This window comes from Marmota flaviventris, chromosome 13 (assembly GCF_047511675.1).
Source record: "Marmota flaviventris isolate mMarFla1 chromosome 13, mMarFla1.hap1, whole genome shotgun sequence".
NCBI classification, from domain to species: domain Eukaryota; kingdom Metazoa; phylum Chordata; class Mammalia; order Rodentia; family Sciuridae; genus Marmota; species Marmota flaviventris.
In genome coordinates, this window is record NC_092510.1 from 65810159 (window position 1) to 65830584 (window position 20426).

Consider the following 20426-nt stretch of genomic DNA (forward strand, 5'->3'; position numbering starts at 1 on the left):
CTCATCTCAGTATTTTATAAGTGTCTGCTTTCATTTTTTTATTTCAAAGAACCTATTTTTTTAATTTTATGAAAATAATTAAGATTAGGTCTAAAATTTTCTTCTTGTGACTACCACAAATCTTTCCAGAAGTATTACCTTCTTTTTTTTTGTTTGATTATGTTTTTCTTCCTTAACAAAGGCCTTTACCAAGGTCATACACATAGCCACAACATACAACTTTAGATTCAATGTGGAAAAACATCTCATTGTGGGTAAACCCTATCAACTATTAAAAAAAAATGATTGTCCTCTTTTCCAAACTGTTTCAAAGTTAAAGATGGGAAACTTAGTTAATTATAAAAAACAAACCAGAAACTTAAGATAACCTCATCATCAAAAGTTAAAAACAACATTAAACATCAAACCAGTCTTATGTATCAATATAGATGCAAAGATCTTAGGTGATATACTTAAAAATTAAATTAAAGAACATATTTAGGGCTTTACACTACATCCAAGTAGGAGTTCCTTGAGAAATGGGAAGATTTAATGTCAACATTGGTGACAGACTAAAAATAGGGACAAATTCTTTGCCACTTCTCCCAATGAGAGTTGGGCCTAATGACTGTTACCTTGAATCGGGATGACCTGTAACTGCTTTGACTAATTTAGGATGGTGGAAGTTACACTATGCCTGCTCTGAGTTTACCCTTTAGGAGGACTGGCAGCTTTTACTTTAGGTTCTTGAAGCCTTGAGCCGCTTCTCAGAAGTTGGACTATGCTGCTAGAGAGAGGCTCTGAGACTACATTGAAAAGGACCAGAACACCTCAGTGCACCCTTCTAGCTATCCCACCCAGATGCCAAGCAGGTGAATAAGACCATTGTGAACCCCTGGATGATCTCAGGTGCCAACTCCACACCATCCCAAAATGCCATTCAACATCATGTGGAATGAAGAATCACCTGGCTGAGTCCTGTCCTAATTTCTAACCCACAAAACCATATGATATAGTAAAATGGTTGCTGTTTTATTTGTGGTAGTTTGTTACACAGCAATAGAAAACCATAGCTATTGTCAACACCATGTGAACTGACAAATCACTTTAAAAAGAAAATATCTAATATACACACACACACATCTTCAATCTTGCTAGCACAGCAGAAGGAAACTGACATCCTGATATTATTGTTGGTTGCAGAGTTTGTGCAACTTTTCTGGAAGGTAATTTTGGCAATATGCTTAAAATATTAAATTTGCAGACATAATGATTCAGAAATTTCACCTTTAGGCATTCCTCTGAAGGAGATGTTCCACTAAGGTCACATGATCTATGTGTCAAGATATTTTTTGTAGAGTATATTAAAGAGAAAAATATAGCAATCTAAATGCTCATCAACATAGGAATGATTAAATACAATACATGCATCCCACCAATGACATTGCAGCTGCAGTGTTTATCTCTGAGGTCTAGAATTATGAGGGACTTTCGCTTTCTGCTTTACATGTTCTTCTTCCTCTTATCATGTCTTGTGAACTTGTTTCTTTGTGTTATCCAGAAAAATTGAACACAATTGGGAGAGAGACTTAGCATGGCCAAGGCATGTTCAGATAAAAAATCCCTGGGCTTCCAGGACCTCCAATCATGTCAAAGCTCCTTTCCAAATCTTGCTGAAACCCATTCCAGACCATTCTTGCTCAGAAATGAACAGTAGTCATGGTAACAACCGACTGTTGGTGATGATTAGAAGTCTTATTTGAAGAAAAACACTTTTATTGTCAAGGTAGCGTGTGTGCCTTCTTATTTATTTGAATCAATTATTTACCCCATGATTAAATGGAGCTTCCTCTCAAACTGCATGATACTTGTTTTTATAAGACCTGGAATATTAACAGCGGGAGGGGAAAGCAATGCTCCCAGGTGATGCTGGAAGCTTTGAAAAATAGATGGGTGAGAAGCTGATAACCTTTGATGACATTTTTTTCTGGAGGAGACTAGTAAGAAAGGGAGTTTACTCAGTATTTTGATCTTAAGAAATGATCAAGAAAGCTCTTTTCTTTATAAAAATAGAAATATCTTAATTTTCCCTGAAAACACATACTTACTGACAAAATTTAAAGAATACAAAGGAATTAACTGCCCCTTCCCCATTCTTGTTTATGATCCCAAACCCCCAGAGATGAGCACTGTTAACCAGTTTGTTACTTACAGATAATTTTATGCACACATATGTAGTTTAAGCATGTACATCTTGTGGTGTACATATTTAATTCTTAAATACGGATGAGGTCTGTATTAGTTAGGATTAGATTTGGCTGCTTATATAGAGATTTAAAATATGACCTGAACAGGATCAATGTTTACTTCTCTCTCCCAAAAGAAAAACAAGCGGTTCTTCCATTGCATTCCTAGTAGATTCCTAGTAGGCTGAAGACAGGAAATAAGGGCGCCAGTGCGCCCCCCCCCCACCCCTCTTTTGGTATTTTGGTAACATGGATTGAACCTAGGAGTGCTCAACCACTGAGACACATCCCCAGACCTTTTTATATTTTTTATTTAGAGACAGGGTCTCACTAGGTTGCTTAGGGCCTCACTAAGCTACTGAGGCTGGCTTTAAACTTGGGATCCTCCTGCCTCAGACTCCTAAATCTGGGATTACAGGCGTGTGCCACTGCGCCCTGCTTCCCCTTTCCTTTTTAAGGCAACTTCTGATTATACCCAATTAATCAGCATTTACACGTTGCTTTCCCCACCAACACAACTCGACCGCACTCCCATTTTTTGTGCCTTCCTCCCTCTCTGAGCCACAGGGCCTGGGCTGAGCCAAGGGTGAATAGGAGCCCATCAGTAAGGGCACTTTAACACAGGGGTTTGTTGCATGTGTTCATATTTATTCTACATTGTGTTTTCTTAATATTAGTATGTTGGGTTTTAAAAAATAATAATAAAATTAGAAAAACCAGAAGGAACATTGGACATGAACCATAAGCTATGGTTGAAACCACTTTGTTCATAATAAAAAAGAAAAATAAAGGATGCCTATTTCAGAGCTACCACTGAGGGCATCAGGGTTGCCCCAAGATAGCAACGAAGACATGGACAAAAAGACTTTAGGGATCTTAATTGGAGGATCTCAAGTTTCTTAAATGGCAACTGATATAGAAAGGACATCATTGGACTTTTCAAAATAAAATAATGGGAACATTTATTGATTCAAATACCATCATCCAAAGATATTTTTAGCCATGTCCCAAACTTGCCAGTTACAATCTCCACTTCCTACTGGATATCAAGAAATAGGGAAATCAGAAGTCTTAACATGATTCCTGGGCTTGTCCAAAAGACACAGAGAACTGGAAATAGGATTTCTAGAAGGTGTCAGACTGGACTCTAGCTATCAAAAGCCCCTATACACAGCCACTTCAGAGTGACACCAACAGGCTGGCCACTCTGCCTTTGTGGTCAGCAGTCTGTAGAAATTGTATGTATGAGCAATAGGAATGTATGAGAAATACTTCACACTGGAACAACTCAGGAAGAAGTCAGACAGGAGATGTGGCTTGGCAACTCATAGGCATGTGTTGAAAATTAGGATCTATAGGTCAGCAACTTAGGGTTCTGGGCCTTTTTCTTCTTGTACTTGTAGAAACATGGTTCCCGGTTTTTCCTGATTTCCTTGTTTCTTAGTCTATTGTGCTTAACAATCATATTCAGAATCGCTTCTCCTTTTCCTTATGTCCTTAGGACTCTTATAATATGTGTTAAAACAAAAAGATATAGAGATCAGTCTTAAAATCATGTTTTTAATAGTTAAGCATGGGAATGCTCTTTAGGCAAAGGAGTTATCCAGTTTTTTGTTGTTGTACATGTGAGTATATACATATACCATGCAAGTGGGAATTCATAGAGAATTCTTTCTGAAATAATTCTGTTATTCCAAGCATTCTTATTTCTCACAATTTTTCTTTTCTGCACAATTCTATTTTTAAATATAAATATTGCCAATTAGAGTATTATTGTTTTATAAATATAATTTATATTAATTCATAAATATAATTATTAAATTATATATATTTACAAATATGATTTATTCTCTAGATCTCTCATGATTTATAAATATTTATATTAGATTGAGTATACATTTATAAGACATGTTTCATTTCTATGTCTGGAGAATAATTGATTTTTAAAATTATCTCATTCAACTCAACTCAAAACTACATGAAAAACTACACTAGTGTCTTAATCTTTGAGTTGGAGAACTTCCAGATTATTCAGGAGAGTTATCTTCTGAAGCACATATCTGCATTATTGGTGATAATTTGTATCCCAGGAGAAAATATTTTGGGACAGCTAATTGATGTATGTATAATGTGCTGCACCCCTCCCCTGACTCAGGCAATGGCAAGCCCCTACTGAGGTGGATGGCGCAAGGCGTCCATCCTCTGGAGGAGCGCAGTATGTTTCTGGGAATGGGCTGACTTGTTTTTGTATTCCTTTAATAAGTATAGTTGCAATTTCTCATATGACCATTAAGTATGAAGGAAAAAACATGACTTTCCCAATTAATGCAACTACTTCTAAAGAAAAGATGCCCTCAGTGGTAGCTCTGAAATAGGCATTTGTTTGCTCTAAATGCAATGATTCAGCTGTGGAGTGTAAATTGTTAATGTCTAGTGAAAAACTCCCTGTATTCCTGTCAAGGAAGTTTTTGAGAAATTAAATTAAAATCTAGAGAAGAAAAATTAATGTTAAGAAGACAGATTAGTGCTTGGTACTGGGCAACTTGTTCTTGTTCCTGTGCACAATGGTTTGTGCTCTTACTCTTGTTTGATTAAAATTAATAACAAGTCAACCACTTGCCGTAACCATGGCACCGGTTCCAGTCAGTAAGTCAAGAAAAAATAGTCAAGGTATAGGCCAATAGTTTGGGACATTTCTAACTATTATTAAAAGTTAACTAAGCAGAAACAGCTCAAAGCAAAACGCGAACTGGAAGTACAAATGCTTGCTTATGCATAAGCCAAGATACATTCTTCTATTCTAATTGTAGCTACGTAATATTTTGTTTCTTTGAATAATGATTCCTGTTTTGTAACCACAAAGTACTGTGAGCCTGCCAAAATGAAAAGTATATATGATCAACTTCACAAGTAAAGATTGGGATCAACACCTTCACTTTGGTGTCTGTGTTGTTTCTCCACCCCTCTTTCGCCGACTCCTCACCATCCATTCATCTCCTGAGACCCCCTGTTGGAGTTGGTCTCCAACAATAATGCAAGCAATTTCTATTTTAAATTGAAGAGCAAGAATTGGAATTTTATGCTTCATCAGTATCTGTCACTGTGTTCATACATAAGAAGCATTTATTATTAATAACAGCAATGGCAATAAGTTAAAAAGAAAATGAATCATGTTGAGATTTAAAACTCAGTAAAAGCTTGCCTTAGCTATTGGACATGGCATATGCAGAAGATAAAGCCAAGGTGTATTATTAGAGAGGCATACTGCTTTGTCTTAAAGACATTCTTTAAAAAACACAATAAAAATTATCAATAGCAACTGACTGTAGGCTGCTAAAGAGTTTTTAGAATTAATGCATTTTTCACCATTTATGATATTAAATTTCTTCTGGATGTGCAGAACGCTGGGTGGATATAGAACTAATTACTGAATGACAAATAACTGAAAGTATTACTTTAAAAAGAATAGAAAAGACAAAACCTCAGAGAAAGCTTGAACTTCTAAAATAGTTTAAAAGATCAAATATGAGGTACTCAAAAGAAGTGGTCTCCAAGTTTGAGGAATGGAGATGGCTCATCCTCAAGGCAGGCAGATCAGCCCATCAGGTAGAAATTTCTTTTTTCACTTAAATAAAAAGCAACACATTTCCAAATAAAATTTTAATGAATCATTCTTTCAACAATAAGATGCTCACCTCTCTATTTGGTTGCATGCAGCCCATTTCCCTTCTATATTTTTTCACAGAGCACTGAGACTTCCATAGGATAACATGCAAGTATTGAGAATTTGATTATTTGAGTGCCTGTGTTCATTTCTAGGTTATATAAAAAGTCTAACTGCCCTTGTGTATGCCTTTCATTGTTTAAAATCCTGTGTAAAATCTCTATTATACACTAGTTTCAGATCAAGAAATATAACCAGAAAGAGTGTCACGTTGCTTTATTTTTCAAATCAAGATAAATTGAGCTCACGAGCCTCATTATCCACCGCTGGGGAGAAGTCATTATTAGTCACTTAGGGATGATAGAGGAGCCTCTGGCTTACAAGATCCAATAAAAAGGAAGAGTTTGCTGCTTCTCAGAGGAGGCCAGGGTATTCTCAGTCCCTTCTCCCTGCCCACAGAAAGAGATCTGTTATCTAATGAATAAAAATTACCTTGGGTCAGGTTTTTGGGTGTTGTCTCCTGAAGATAACTCTTGAGTAATAGCAAATGGTATTGAAAGGCTGAAAATGTGCGGCTTCACTGGTTGCATATTCCTGATTTAGAGATCCTCAGAAAATCCACTTCTTCACTGACCCCTGCAGCAGACAGAAGTGGCCAGACATACCTGAATCCCAGCAATGAACATCACTTAGGTTCTATCTAAACCATTCCCTCCATTCCCTTCTCTTCCACAGTGTCCTGTACAACCATGGTCATTAGGGTTGTAATATATCAGTGCAAAATAGGAAGTTTGGGGGAGAGTTTTATAATGGGGATATATCAATTTTTGTTTTTCATAATGTTACACATGTCAACTATTTTTTCAAGTGAAAAATTAAATATAAAACATTGTCTTAAATGATTTAAATTCACCCCTTGGCATCAATAAAATTAAACATGATTCAATTGCCCATGTAAAGTTTCCAAACATTATTGGATGATTTATTTATGATTATTCCCACCAATAACTGATAATACATGCAATATCCAAAACTAAGCAAACAAACAAAACCCAAATCAACAAAACATCAGAAGAAAGCACAGAAAGAGGTTGGGGGAGGGGAAAGGAGGGAAGGAGGGAGAAAAGAAACAAGGTATTATTATTAGGTAATAATACACTAGCAGAAAAAACTTAATTTAACTGTATGGGTTTAACATCCTGAATATAGTTATTGTTTAATGAAAACTTGAAGTAGCAAAAAGCCAAGCCAAACAATACACTCTTTCCCATGAAAGAAGAATATGGAAAAACTGTTCCCTTTGGGAAAAATACTGAGCCAGCTACTAGAGGAGAAAGGGGACAGGACAGGTGACCTGGAACCCAAACATCCCTGAAACCCTTCTGGAATTCTTATATGTCAGTCTACACTACTCATGAAAATGAACCAAAGCCTCCAAATATTCTGGGACAGAAAAGACAGTTGCCAATCAGTTTCCTAGAGTATTCAAACATAATTACATCTATTTTCTTATTTACAAAAATGGAAAAGAAAAAATAAATTTACTAAGAAGCAAAGAATATGAAGACCAATATATATCTTTGAAAATTTAACAATTAAATTTTGTCCTCAGATATACATCCCTTTAGCCTAAATAATGTGGCCCAGAATCTAGGACATAGAGGCATTTAAGAAATATTTATTGAATATACAAATGAATAAAAACATAGCCAATAGTGTTAAATTGAAGACTTCAGATTATTATTTCTCTTCCAGGGATTAAAGCATGACTCCTGTTACAGCATTTTTGGTTTGCTTCTGCTCCACACACAGGAACTAAATTTAACATCTTAAAAAGAAACCAAATTGGTACCCAAAGCAAATGGGTATTGGGCAGCTACACTATATAAAGCCCCGTGCTTGCAGACGATGGGGCACCATGAGAAGCACAAGGTACAAGTCTATCCTGCCCCCAGTTACAAGTCTATCCCTCCCTCCTGCTCTGGGTCAAACAGAACACTGGACAAATCAGTGAGACATCTGAGCTTCACAGCAAATGCTGCTCTGTGAAAACATCCTTGGTTATCACAGGGAACCTGAGTGAAACCACAGGAGACAGCAGAAATGACTGAAAGAGCACCAAGTCAGATGAGGAACCAAGTGAGCCAAGTGAATGGGAGAATGTAAAGTGATGGGGCTGCCTGCCCTGCTCTCCGCAGGGAGTGTTCTGTCAGCAATTCACAGAGCCAACCAAAATGTCAGAGCAGCTCTGAAAGGGTCAATGTGAGCTCTTTAAAAATTGATTCTTCCAAGCAAATATCATTGAGTATATTCCATTATGCATTTATAAGTTTGTTTATCCATTTACCAGTTGAAAAACATTTCCTGTTGTTTTTTTTTTCTTTTTTGCTAGTGTGAATAAAACTACTATAACCAGCTGTGGACAAGTATTTGATTGGACCTACATCTTCATTTCTGCTGTGGTTTGGATGTTTTTGTCCCTCAAGGGTTCATGTGTTGTAAGTGTGGTCCTCAGGGCGTTGATGCTGAAAGATAGTGGAACCTTTAAAAGGTGGGTCCTAGTGAAGGGTGATGAAGTCATCAGAGACACTGCTGTATATTCCTGTGGAACTTCAGTTTGTTCCTGCAAGAAAGGTTATGATAAAAGAGTAAGCCTGGATCCTTTCTGTTCTCTGGTTTCTTGTCTCACCATCCAATATTTTCCTCTTACATGTGTTCTCAGCGTGATGCCCCCCACCATTGATGCTATTTGCCGAGAGGCAATGTAAATAGGCAGGGCCTCACTAGAACCAGCACCAGCACGATTACAGCCTCCAAATTGTGAGCTGAATAAAACTCTTTCTTGATATATTATCCAGGCTTGAGTATTTCATTGTAGCAACAAAAAACACTAATAAAATTTCTCTTGGGTAAACATCTAGAAGTGGGATTTCTGGTCAAATGATAAGTGTATGTCACACGATAACTGTATGTTTAACTTTTTAATAGCCACTTTCTAAAATGGCTGTATTATTTTGCTTTCCCACCAGCAATGGATGTGAGGTACAATTGCTTTGCATCTTTACCAGTATTTGGAATAGTCAGGTTTTTAAAAATTGATGAGTAATTTTATGAACTTGTGGTTTTAACTGACATTTCCCTGGTGACTAATGACATTGAGCATTTTCTTACTTGTCAATTGTAACTCACTTTTGCTGAAGAGCTTATTCAGATTTTTTTGCCCATTTTCTGACGTGATCTGTTTGTTTTCTTGAATTATGAGAATGTTTAAAGAATTTTATGTTTTGGAAGTATTTTCTACTAGTTTGTGAATTTCTTCTTCATTTTGTTAACAATGTCTTTCAAAGAAGAGAAGCTTTTAAGAACTCCAAATTTATCATTTTTTTCTTTTGTGTTTCATGCTTTTTATATCTGAAGAAACTTTGCCTTGTCCGAAGTCAAAAAGATTTTCTTTAGTTTTTAATCTAGAAATTTTATTCTTTTAGATTTTAAGTTTAGGTATGTCTCCAGACAGGTACAGAGTGAAATTTCATTTATATATGCTCAATTATTTCAGTACCATTTATTGAAAAGGCTATTACTCCTTTCATAAAATTGCCTTGGCACCTTTTTTTTTCTTGAAAACCAATTGACCAAATATGTCTGGGTCTATTTCTAGGTTGTCTTTCTATTCTGTCTAACCTTCCATTAATACCACATTTTCTTAATTTTTGTAGCTTTCATATAGTTTTAAAAAATCACTGTACATAGTTATTTGTATAACACGCTTACTTATAAAATGTGCATTTTTTCAAATGTTTGTTTTTCCAAAATGTTCTGTTTTCAGAAAGAACCAAAACGTGCAAAAATAAGATATGTGATCATATCTGATAATGTTCTCTGTTTTTGAAAAAGTTTCTTTTTTCTAGATTCTGGATTTGATAAGGAGAATATTAGGAAATATTTTAGTGGTTTCTACTTTCTTCAGATTTTTTTGGCCTTTATCTGTCTGAGGAAAGAAGCCTTTACCAGTAAATATCTTGCTGACCCAGTTTCTCTGGCTTCACTGGATTTGTTCTCTTCTTGGCTCTGCAATCCCTGGAAAGATCAGTGCTCATGGTGGCAAATTCTCCAGGGGGGTCTGTTATTTCTCAGAAGGTAGGCAATGATGTCAGATACCATCAGTCAGACATTTTCACATCAGTTCTGTTTTGTAACACTTCTCCATTTCATCACTTCCTTATCCACTCACCGTACATTTGCTTTGGTTTCATTTCTTCTACGCACCAGGAGCAAGACTGAAATTGCTGAGATGAAAAAGGCCAGGTCTCTGCCTTTAAGGTGCTCAGAGGTGAAATAATTGCTCAGCAGGGTATTGTGGTGCCCAAGTGGGAACCTGTTGGAGGCAAAGAGTTGGCTTCACAGAGAAACTGGCCTATTCTTCTCACTTCATCTTCATCCATGAGTAGTCAGTGACTTCTCCGCTTTCTTAAAATCTCAGAGCATCCTCCTTCAGGTTCATTTCACTTTCAGAAGATGACCTGCATGATGGAAATGGGGGGTCATCAGAAGGGAAGTGCCTCCCAGAGCACAAAACTACCAATATCTGTACTCTTTTCTTCTGAGAGGAGTGTTCTCTTCCTGGCACAAACTCATCCCTCCTCTGGGGACAAATCCACTCTTCCAGCCTCCCCAGGAGCTGGTTCTGTGGGCTACCTTCCTTTTCTCCCAGAACTCTTGCTTCTCGCTCTCTCTCCACTGGTTTAAATCTGCAATTCCATCCTACGCCTGTTAAAGAACAACCTTCCCCTTGATTATGCATCCCCTTCTTGCTACCATCTGATTCCCTGGTCCTCCTTTATTCACATGTTTTGAAAAATTGCCTGCATAATGTCCACTTCCCCATAATTCTTTCATTCCTTAGTCTGACTCCCATGAGGCCGATTTGCTCTTGCTAAGTCATTTATGGCTGCCAACACTGGTCAATGCCAGAATGCTATACAGTTCTCATCTTTATTGCTTGTTGCTGACATTCAACATTCCTGCCTTCTACTCTTCCTGGATTTTGTTGACTCCACGCTCCTGGGTTTTTTGTTTAGTCTCCTTCTCTGGGCACTTCTTCTCAATCTGCCTAGCTACCTCTTCTCCCCTTACTTGAACCCTGAATATCAAAGCTTTTTCAGGATTAGCCTTAGGTATCTTTTTCTCTAGCCTAGAGATTTCTCTTCTCAGATACTATTTCAACCAAACAATGACTTTAAAGTGCCATCTGAGACATCTTTTCACAGTTCTACATGTTTCATTACTGCCTACTTGACATCTCTGCTCAGTTGTCCCATAGGATCCTCAATTTAACATTTTAAAAGCTAAATATTTGCTCTTAACCACCCCTATTCCATGCATTCTTTCAGGGGTCCTCATTTCAGAAAAGTGTACAAAACATCTGTCCATATGCTCATGTTAGAAACACAGTAAATATCCTTAACGCCTCATCCCCAGATTCACTTTTACTATAAGCATTGCCTGAAAATTGAATGTTGAATCCACTAAATCTCTCCCTCTCCACACATTATTCCTTGCATAGCCTTCTATGGGGCTCCTCTTTACTGTAGCTGCCTGCTTCTAATCTAATTCCTACCAAGAATTCATAGTCATCTTTTAAAATGTAACTGTGATATATCATTTGCTTATTTTACATATTCTTCCCATTCACTTAAGATAAAGTTCATATTCTAATGTATTTGACAAGGCCTGATATGATTGGGACCCTGCCCATCTCCAGCCTCTTCTCACACCATCCAAACACTGTCCTTTGTCAGGGCCTTGGCACATGCTCCTTCGGATACCTATTCCCCACTCTTCACATAACCAAGCCCTATTTATTTCTCAGGTTCCAACTGAAATGTAATTTGCTCAAGCAGACTTTTCTTGTCCCCATCAATCTAAAGTAATTGCTATCAATGTAAATATATTGTTATAATGAATATATATGAATGTGTGTATATATGTGTGTGTGTATGTGTGTGTGTGTGTGTGTGTGTGTATTCTGTTTGGTTGTTTAGACTTCTTTAAAAGATTGTGTCTGTCGTATTTGCCTGCTTCTGATGCCTAGCTTTATGTTTGACAAATAGTTACATGAGCATATTAGTTTTCTATTACTGCTGTAAAAAATTAGTGTTAACTTAGTGAAGTTAGCTAATCCCAAAAAACCAAATTCTGAATGTTCTCTCTGATATGAAGAGGCTGATTCATAGTGGTGTTGGGAGGGGGAACAAGGGAGGAATAGAGGAACTCTAGATAGGGCAGAGGGGTGGGAGGGGAAGGGAGGGGACATAGGGTTAGAAGTGATGGTGGAATGAGATGGACATCATTATCCAAAGTACATTAAAAAGACACGAATTGGTGTGAATATACTTTGTATACAACCAGAGATATGAACAACTGTGCTCTATATGTGTAATATGAATTGTAATGCATTCCGCTGTCATATGTAAATAAAATTTTTTTAAAAAAACATTAGTGTAAACTTAGTACCTTAAAACAATGTGGATTTATTCACTTTCAGTTCTGGATGTTGTAAGTTCTAAATGAGTCATACAGGGCAAAAATCAGCATCATAAGGATTGATCCTTCTTGCATCTCCAGGAGAAGATCCATTCCTTACCTCTTCGAGCTATCGGAGCTGCATCCTGCATTCTCAGGCAATGGCCTCTTCCTCCTGTTCAAGGCCAGCAGTGGAGTATCTTCAGGCCTCTACTACAGTCTCTACGTTGCTTTCTCACTCTGACTCTTTCTCCTCACCTCAAGGCCCTTAACACATTTTGAAGGCTTTTTTTTTTTGTCCATATGAGATAATTAATTCACAACTTTTAGAGATAAGAAAGGGAGATTTCGGGGGACCATTATTCAACCTACTACCACAGTGAGTAACAGTAGAGTGAATTAATGAGCGAAGGGAGAGGACCACGGATGTTTCACAGAAGAAGAAACACTGTGTTTTGACAGATTAATAGATGATTGCCCCACAGACAAATGGGGGATGTGTGTTCCAGGAACAGGGAAGCACATGGATAAAGGCCAAGAACTCAGAGAAAGCATATTTTGTTTGGAGAAGCGAGTAGTAGTGTCTTCTTATAAAAGTTAGAGAAAGAGTTTGAAATGGGCAGGATTTTACAGGGCTGGAGGACATCATGTAACACATGTTAAAGACTGGACGTTAGTCACTGTTCACTTATTCCAATTCAACAAGCAATCATTAAGCAGGGGTTGTGTGTGTGTGTGTGTATGTGTGTGTAAAACGCATGCATGCACCAAGAGATGACTAGGTACCAATTAAACAGCACTAAACCTAAACAGACCAGTAATAATAAAATATCACTACAGTTTAGGGGTGGTGTCTTATAGAACAACAAAGGTAACATATGAAAAGACATTATGGAAGTTCTGGGTCTTTATAGCATTCTTCTATGTTTAAAGATGTTTGTAAAATAAAAGTAATACAAACTAGAAAATATAAACCTGAAAAACAAAGAAAATAAAAACCACCTTCCATCCAGAGAAAATAAATAATGCTACCATCCAGAGATAAATGCAATGAATATTTTGGAATATATGCTTCTAGTCTTTATTTAATAGTATATATCATGAAATTTATTGTGAAATACCTTATTATGAAATATTAAGGCTTGCCAAAAGATATAGAGAAAAATAAAATGAACATTCATTTTAAGAATTAAAACATTACTCCCCAGCATCACAAATAAAGAATTAAAACACCACCAGACCAGTTAATTCTCCCTATTCACCATTCTCTGAATTTGATATATCATTCTTATGATCTCTTTATACATGTAACTATATATGTATGCTTCTCTAAATAACCTGTAGTATTCTCATGCCTTGAAAGTTTGTATAAAAGGCATCATATTGTGTTTCCTGGGTGAATAGCATGTTTGTGATAATCAGCCATGTTTACCCATCCAACTTTAATTCATTCATTTTTTAATGGCTCTGTAATGTTCTATAGTACGGTTTATTTCATAATCTATTTTCCTATCAATGTTCATTTAAATAATTTCAAATTTGTTCCTACTATGTGAAAATGATTCCATTATTCCATGTGCATATATAGGACACTTTCTCTAAGGTATGCGCTTAGAAATGTTTTACTAAACTTTACAATAAGTGCTTTTTCACTGTTCTGAAATTGTTCTCCAAAGCAGTTTACATACCCAGCAGCAGGGAGAAATAGTTCACATTTCTGTGCATCCCTTCTAACACTTGGCATTATCAGAGGTCTTAATTTTTCCTAATCTAATGACTGTATAATGATATAGTGAGTTTAAGTTGTATTTCTCTGGTTCCTATTGAAGGGTAGCTCTGATGTTTATTGACTAATTGTTTTTATTTTTCTTACAATTAACTGTATTCACCTAAAATTTTTAAAGTATTATTTTGGTTGTAGTTTTTGTAACATGTAGAGCTCTTCATATATCATAAATTCTCTTGCAAATAATTTTTCACAATCTGTGTCATGTCTTTTCATCTATTTTAATTGTGTCTTTGATTAATATAAAATATAAAATTTAGTCTGGTCAAATTTATCAAATTTTCCTTTATGCTTTTTTCTCAATCTAAAAAGTGTTTTTCTTAAAAGTTTCAAAGTTTTGCTTCTTATTTAGCTTTTAAATCATCTATAATGTATTGTTTTTGATAAAGTCCAAATCTAGTCTCTATCTTTCTCTTACTCTCATTATCAATTGTTTTGACACAATAGATGGCTTTTTCATCAAATAGATTACCATATAACAATGGGTCCTTTTGAATTTCTGTTCTGTTTCACTGGTCTATTTGTATCCTGGTGACTCTCCACACTTAATTATATTTAAAATATACTTATACATCTGATTGACATAGGCTGTGCTCCCAACCTTGATTTTTTTTAACAACCATCCTGGATAGTTTTGGTATCTTTGCTTTTCCATACAAATTTTAGAAATACCTTGTTAATTTCCACTTTTTTTATATTAAAAATTTTTATATTAAATTTTTATATTAAAAATCCTTGGGTTTATATATTGGAATTGAATTCTATTTGTAGATTAGTTTGGGGAGATCTGAATTTCTGTAACCTGAATCTTTCTAGTCACAAACATGATGAACATGGTAACTCTCTCCATTTAAGCTTCCTTTAATATTTGTCAATAAAATTTAATGCTTTTTGCTCTTAGCAAATACAAAAAAAATAGAGATAAAACCCTGCATCCTATCAGATCATAATGGAATTAAATTAGAAATCAATGATAAAATAAAAAATAGAAGATACTCTAACCCTTGGAGACCAAATAATATGCTATTGGATGACAAATAGATAACAGAAAAAATCAGGGATGAATAATAAAAACTTAGCTGTAAATGAGAACAATGATACAGCATATCACAATCTCTGGGACACCATGAAGGCAATGCTAAGAAAAAAGTTCATTGCTTTGAGCTCACTCATTAAAATAATAAAAGTCAATGAATAACACCTAACATTACATCTCAAAGCCCTAGAAAAAGAACAAATCAACACCCAAAGCAGTAGAAGACAGGAAAATAATTAAAATCAGAGCTGAAATCAATGAAATTGAAACAAAAGAAACAATTCAAAAATTGACAAAACAAAAAGTTGGTTCTTCGAAAAAAATAAATAAAATTGATAAACCCTTAGCCATGCTAATGAAAAGAAAGAGAGACAATTAAAATTACTAAAATTTATGATGAACAAGGAAATATCACAACGGACACTACTGAAATACAGAAATTAGAAACTATTTGGAAAATTCATACTCCAATGAATTAGAAAATCTTGAAGACATCAACAAATTTCCAGAGACTGAACCAGGAGGACATGCACATTTTGAATAGATCAACCTCAAGCATTAAATAGAAGATGCCATCAAAAACCTACCAACTGGGGCTGGGGTTGTGGCTCAGCGGTAGAGTGCTCTCCTAGCACGTCTGAGGCCCTGGGTTCGATCCTCAGCACCACATAAAAATAAATAAATAAAATAAAGGTATTGTGTCCAACTATAACTAAAAAATAAAACATTTTTAAAAAACCTACCAACTAAGAAAAGTCAAGGACCAGATGGATTTTCAGCCAAGTTCCACAAGACCTTCAAAGAAGAATTAACACCAATACTTCTCAAATTATACCATGACATAGAAAAGAAGGGAACCCTTCCAAACTCATTCTATAAAGCTAGTATCACTCTGATACCAAAATCAAACAAAGACGCATCAAGGAAAGAAAACTTCAGACCAACATCCCTGATGAACACAGATGGAAAAGTTCTCAATAAAATTTTGCAAATTGAATACAAAAACAAATTTAAAAGATAGTGGACCACAATCAAGTGGGGTTTAACCCAGGGATACAAGGTTGTTTCAACATATGAAACTCAATAAATATAATTCATCACATCAACAGACTTAAAGAAAAGAAACATATGATCATCTCAATAGATGCAGAGAAAATGTTTGACAGAATACAGCACCCCTTCATGTTCAAAACACTAGAAAAACTGGGGATAGTAGGAACATACTTCAACATTGTAAAAGCTGTCTATGTTAAACCCAAGGCCAACATCATTCTAAGTGAAGAAAAATTGAAAGCATTCCCTCTAAGAACTTTAACAAGACAAGGATGCCCTCTGTCACCACTTTTATTCAACATTGCCCTTGAACAGACGCTTCACAGAAGAAGTACAGTCGATCAACAAATATATGAAAAAATGTTCAACATCTCTAGCAATTAGAGAATTGCAAATCAAAACTACATGAGATTCCATCTCACTCCAGTCAGAATGGCAATCATCAAGAATACAAGCAACAATAAATGTTGGCAAGAATGTAGGGGAAAAGGCACATTCATACATTGCTGGTTGGACTGTAAATTGGTGCAACACTATGGAAAACAGTATGGAGATTCCTAAGAAAACTTGGAATGGAACCACCATTTGACCCAGTCATCCCACTCCTAGGTTTATACCCAAAGGACTTAAAACAGCATACTACAGTGAGGCAGCCACATCAATGTTTATAGCCACTCAATTCACAATAGCTAAACTATGGAACCAACCTAGGTGCCCTTCAACAGATGAATGGATAAAGAAACTATGTTATATACATACAATGGAATATTACTTAGCCTAAAGAAGAATGAAATTATGGCATTTGTCAGTAAATAGATGGAACTGGAGAATATTATGCTAAGCAAAATAAGCCAATCCCCAAAAACTAAAAGCTGAATGTTTTCTCTGATATGTGGATGCTAATTCACAATAAGATGTGTGTGTGTGTAGGGGGGCAGAATAGAGGTATTTTGGACTAGACAGAGGGGAGTGAAAGAAGGCATGGGGGCAGGAATAATAGTAGAATGAATTGGACATTATTACCCTATGTGTACATATGATTACATGACCTATGTGGCTCTACATCATGTACCACCAGAAGAATGAGAAGTTATACTCCATTTATGTATGATGTGTCAAAATGCATTCTACTGTCATGTATAACTAATTAGAACAAATAAAAAAATAATGCTTTTCTCATAAATATCCTATATATCTTTTGTTGATTTATTCCTGGGTTCTTTGTATTTCTGGGGATGTTGTAAATATTATTTCAAGATGTGCATGTATACAAACTTAACTTCACATTAATATAGGAATTAATTGTTTTTGTTACATTTATCTTACATTTTATTGTATATGGAAAACGACAAACCCCCAAAATAGTGAGGCCTGGGAAAAGGGGAGTGAGAGGAAAGCCATACATTGAGACCATTGATCCTTCCCAATACATTCTTTCCCAGTGATAAAACAAACCCTGGGGAAGAGGTGTTCATCAAACCTAGAAAGGCAGTCTCTGGAAGAGGCCAAAGCATTAATCTTTCTGTAAACAAATCCTTTGCAGATACCAACCACTGACACCAGGCCCTCCATCGGGTCCAGTAAGATAAATCCCAGAAATTGATTGCTGATCCTAGACTCCCTCCCATTTTGCTCAGTAAAATAGACCCCAAATTCCTGAATGATCAAGCTGACACCTTCGCTAATTAAGTCACCTCTCAGTATAACCTACATAAGCCCAGTCCCTTCCTTTGTTCAGTGGCTCATTTTTCATCAGGAAAGTGGGTCCATTCCTGCAGGTGTGGTCCCGTTCCTGAATAAAGACTGAAATGATCTGTGAAGTTTGCGTCCAGCCTGGTCTCTTTGTTCTAACATATTCGGTAACCTATGCTTAAGGTTTTGTCTTTGGATTAATTTTCTTCAGTTTCACTATGATATATCTGGGTTTTAATCCAATTTATCTCCCTTTGACCTCTTTGGTTTTATCGAATAACAAATCAATGTCTTTTCATTACTTCTCTGAAATTCCTTGAAATCATCTTTTCAAATATTACCTCTGCTCCATTTTCTCTCTCTTACCCTTTTTAAACTTCAATTAGGTGAAGGTGAGAACTTCTTCACTTTATCCTCTATGTTTCTTACTGCATTTTCTTCTTTTTTTTAAAAAAAGTCTTAGTCTTCATTCTATATATTTTCCTCTGTCGCAGTTTCTGTTTACAAATTCTCTCTTCAGTCATGTGTTATCTGCTGTTAAACCCATCCAAGTAGGTTTTTTTTAAAATTTACTTATTGTATTTTCAATTCTATAATTTCTGGTTGGCTCTTTTCCTATTTTACAATGTCACCTCTTATGAATTAAGCAAAGCATTTAACATGATCAGATTAGCTGGTGTTTTACAACATCTGCCTGATAATTCTAATATTTATATTCCTGTTTTTGTTGCCTACTATTTTTTTTCGTTCTGTCTTAAAATGTCTTGAATCTTCACTTGCTTTATAATCTTTCATAGTTTGTTGAACAAACTGAAATTATGTTTAGTGATCATTTGAGATCTAGGATGATGTCTTTTCCTCCAGAAGATCTTCTCTTTTCTCCCCTATGGACACCTGAACACATTCTCAGTGTGGGGCACGATTTGAGGAGATTGCAGGATGGAATAAAATCCATACCCCATGATTCCAAGCCAGAGAAGAAGATATTTTATTAGGGCATGTCTGTCCTTGAGAGGGACGGATGCCAGTTCCCAAACCTTCATGCAGCTGAGTCCTCGCAGCTTAGCTCTATGTCTCAGCTGCAGCCAGTGAGTTGCCAAAGAGCTTCAGAGCCAAAATGGCAGCTCTTGTGTTCCAGGATACAGAGCGGTGCTTTCCCAAGGTCTCAGTGAAGCACTGCTTCTCGGATTCCTTTTACCCATCAGCATATCTTCTTTTCCAAAAAAAAAAAAAGCTCTACTTTATCTCTGTTAGGCCTCTGATACTTTCCTGCCTCTCTCTCTCTCTCTCTCTCTCTCTCTCTCTCTCTCTCTCTCTCTGTGTGTGTGTGTGTGTGTGTTTCAGCTTTTTAAATTGTCTTCAAGTGGGAGATTTGATTGAAATCATCTAGTCTTCCCATCTTGGAACTTAAAATATGGGCCAATATTTTAATGGAGAAGATAACAAATAAATAAGTACATATTGTTGTATCAGGTGGTGTGCTTTGGGAAAATAAGGCAATATAAGGGAGATAGGAATACTAGGATGGTGGACAGAGTTGCCAGGGAAGAACTTTTCAAAGTAAGGACACTCGAGTAAATAACCATCAAAACTGAGATAGGTAATTGTTCTAGGCAATTTTAGGTGTAGCCGGGATGGAGTGTGTCCAAGTGGGGCAAGTAGCAAGGGATAAAATTGTGAGGCAAAAGTATCTGAGGGAAAAACCAAGTAGGGACTTGCAGGCCATTATATTGTCTTCAGATATTAATCTGAATGAGGTGAGGAACTACTAAAAATTTTGGAAGCAAAAGAGTGAATTGATCTTACCTGAATTTTAAATAGGTTACTCTGCTTCAATAACAAAAATGAAGAGAGTCCAGCTGAGAAGTTACTGAAATAACTCAGGCAAGAGGGGGAGATATGATGTAAGCTTGGACCAGAACAGCAGCAGCGGAGGTATCCAAAGTGCTCACATTTTGGACATTCAGTATTTTGGAGGGAAGTGAACAGGATGTACTGATGAACTGGAATGGGGGAGGTGTCGCAGAAAACTGATGTAAGACTTTTGCCTGGGCAACCAGATAGACAGCGAAAATGTTTACTGAGCTATAGAAGATTGCACATGGAGATTGAATGAGGAGTTTGATTTGGGGCTGGTTAAGTTTGAGAGTCCTGTCAGTTATTCAGTGAGGATTCAAATCGATGGTTGACTACAAATCTGTAATTTAGAAACAAAGTCAGGGCTAGAATTGTAAAGTTGAAAGTTATTAGGGTATGGATGCTTTCAAAGCTCAGGGGCTGGAGAGGGTGTTATCTAGAAAGTAAATAAAGACAAAGAAATAAAAAGGTTTTAGAGGTAATGAAGTGGCACCCCCTTTCTCCACAGAAAAGCTCTCTTCCCCATGGCTGATTTTAGGACTGTCAGCAAAAGAGTCCATTGTAGATAAACTTCCTTTTTTTATGTCACCC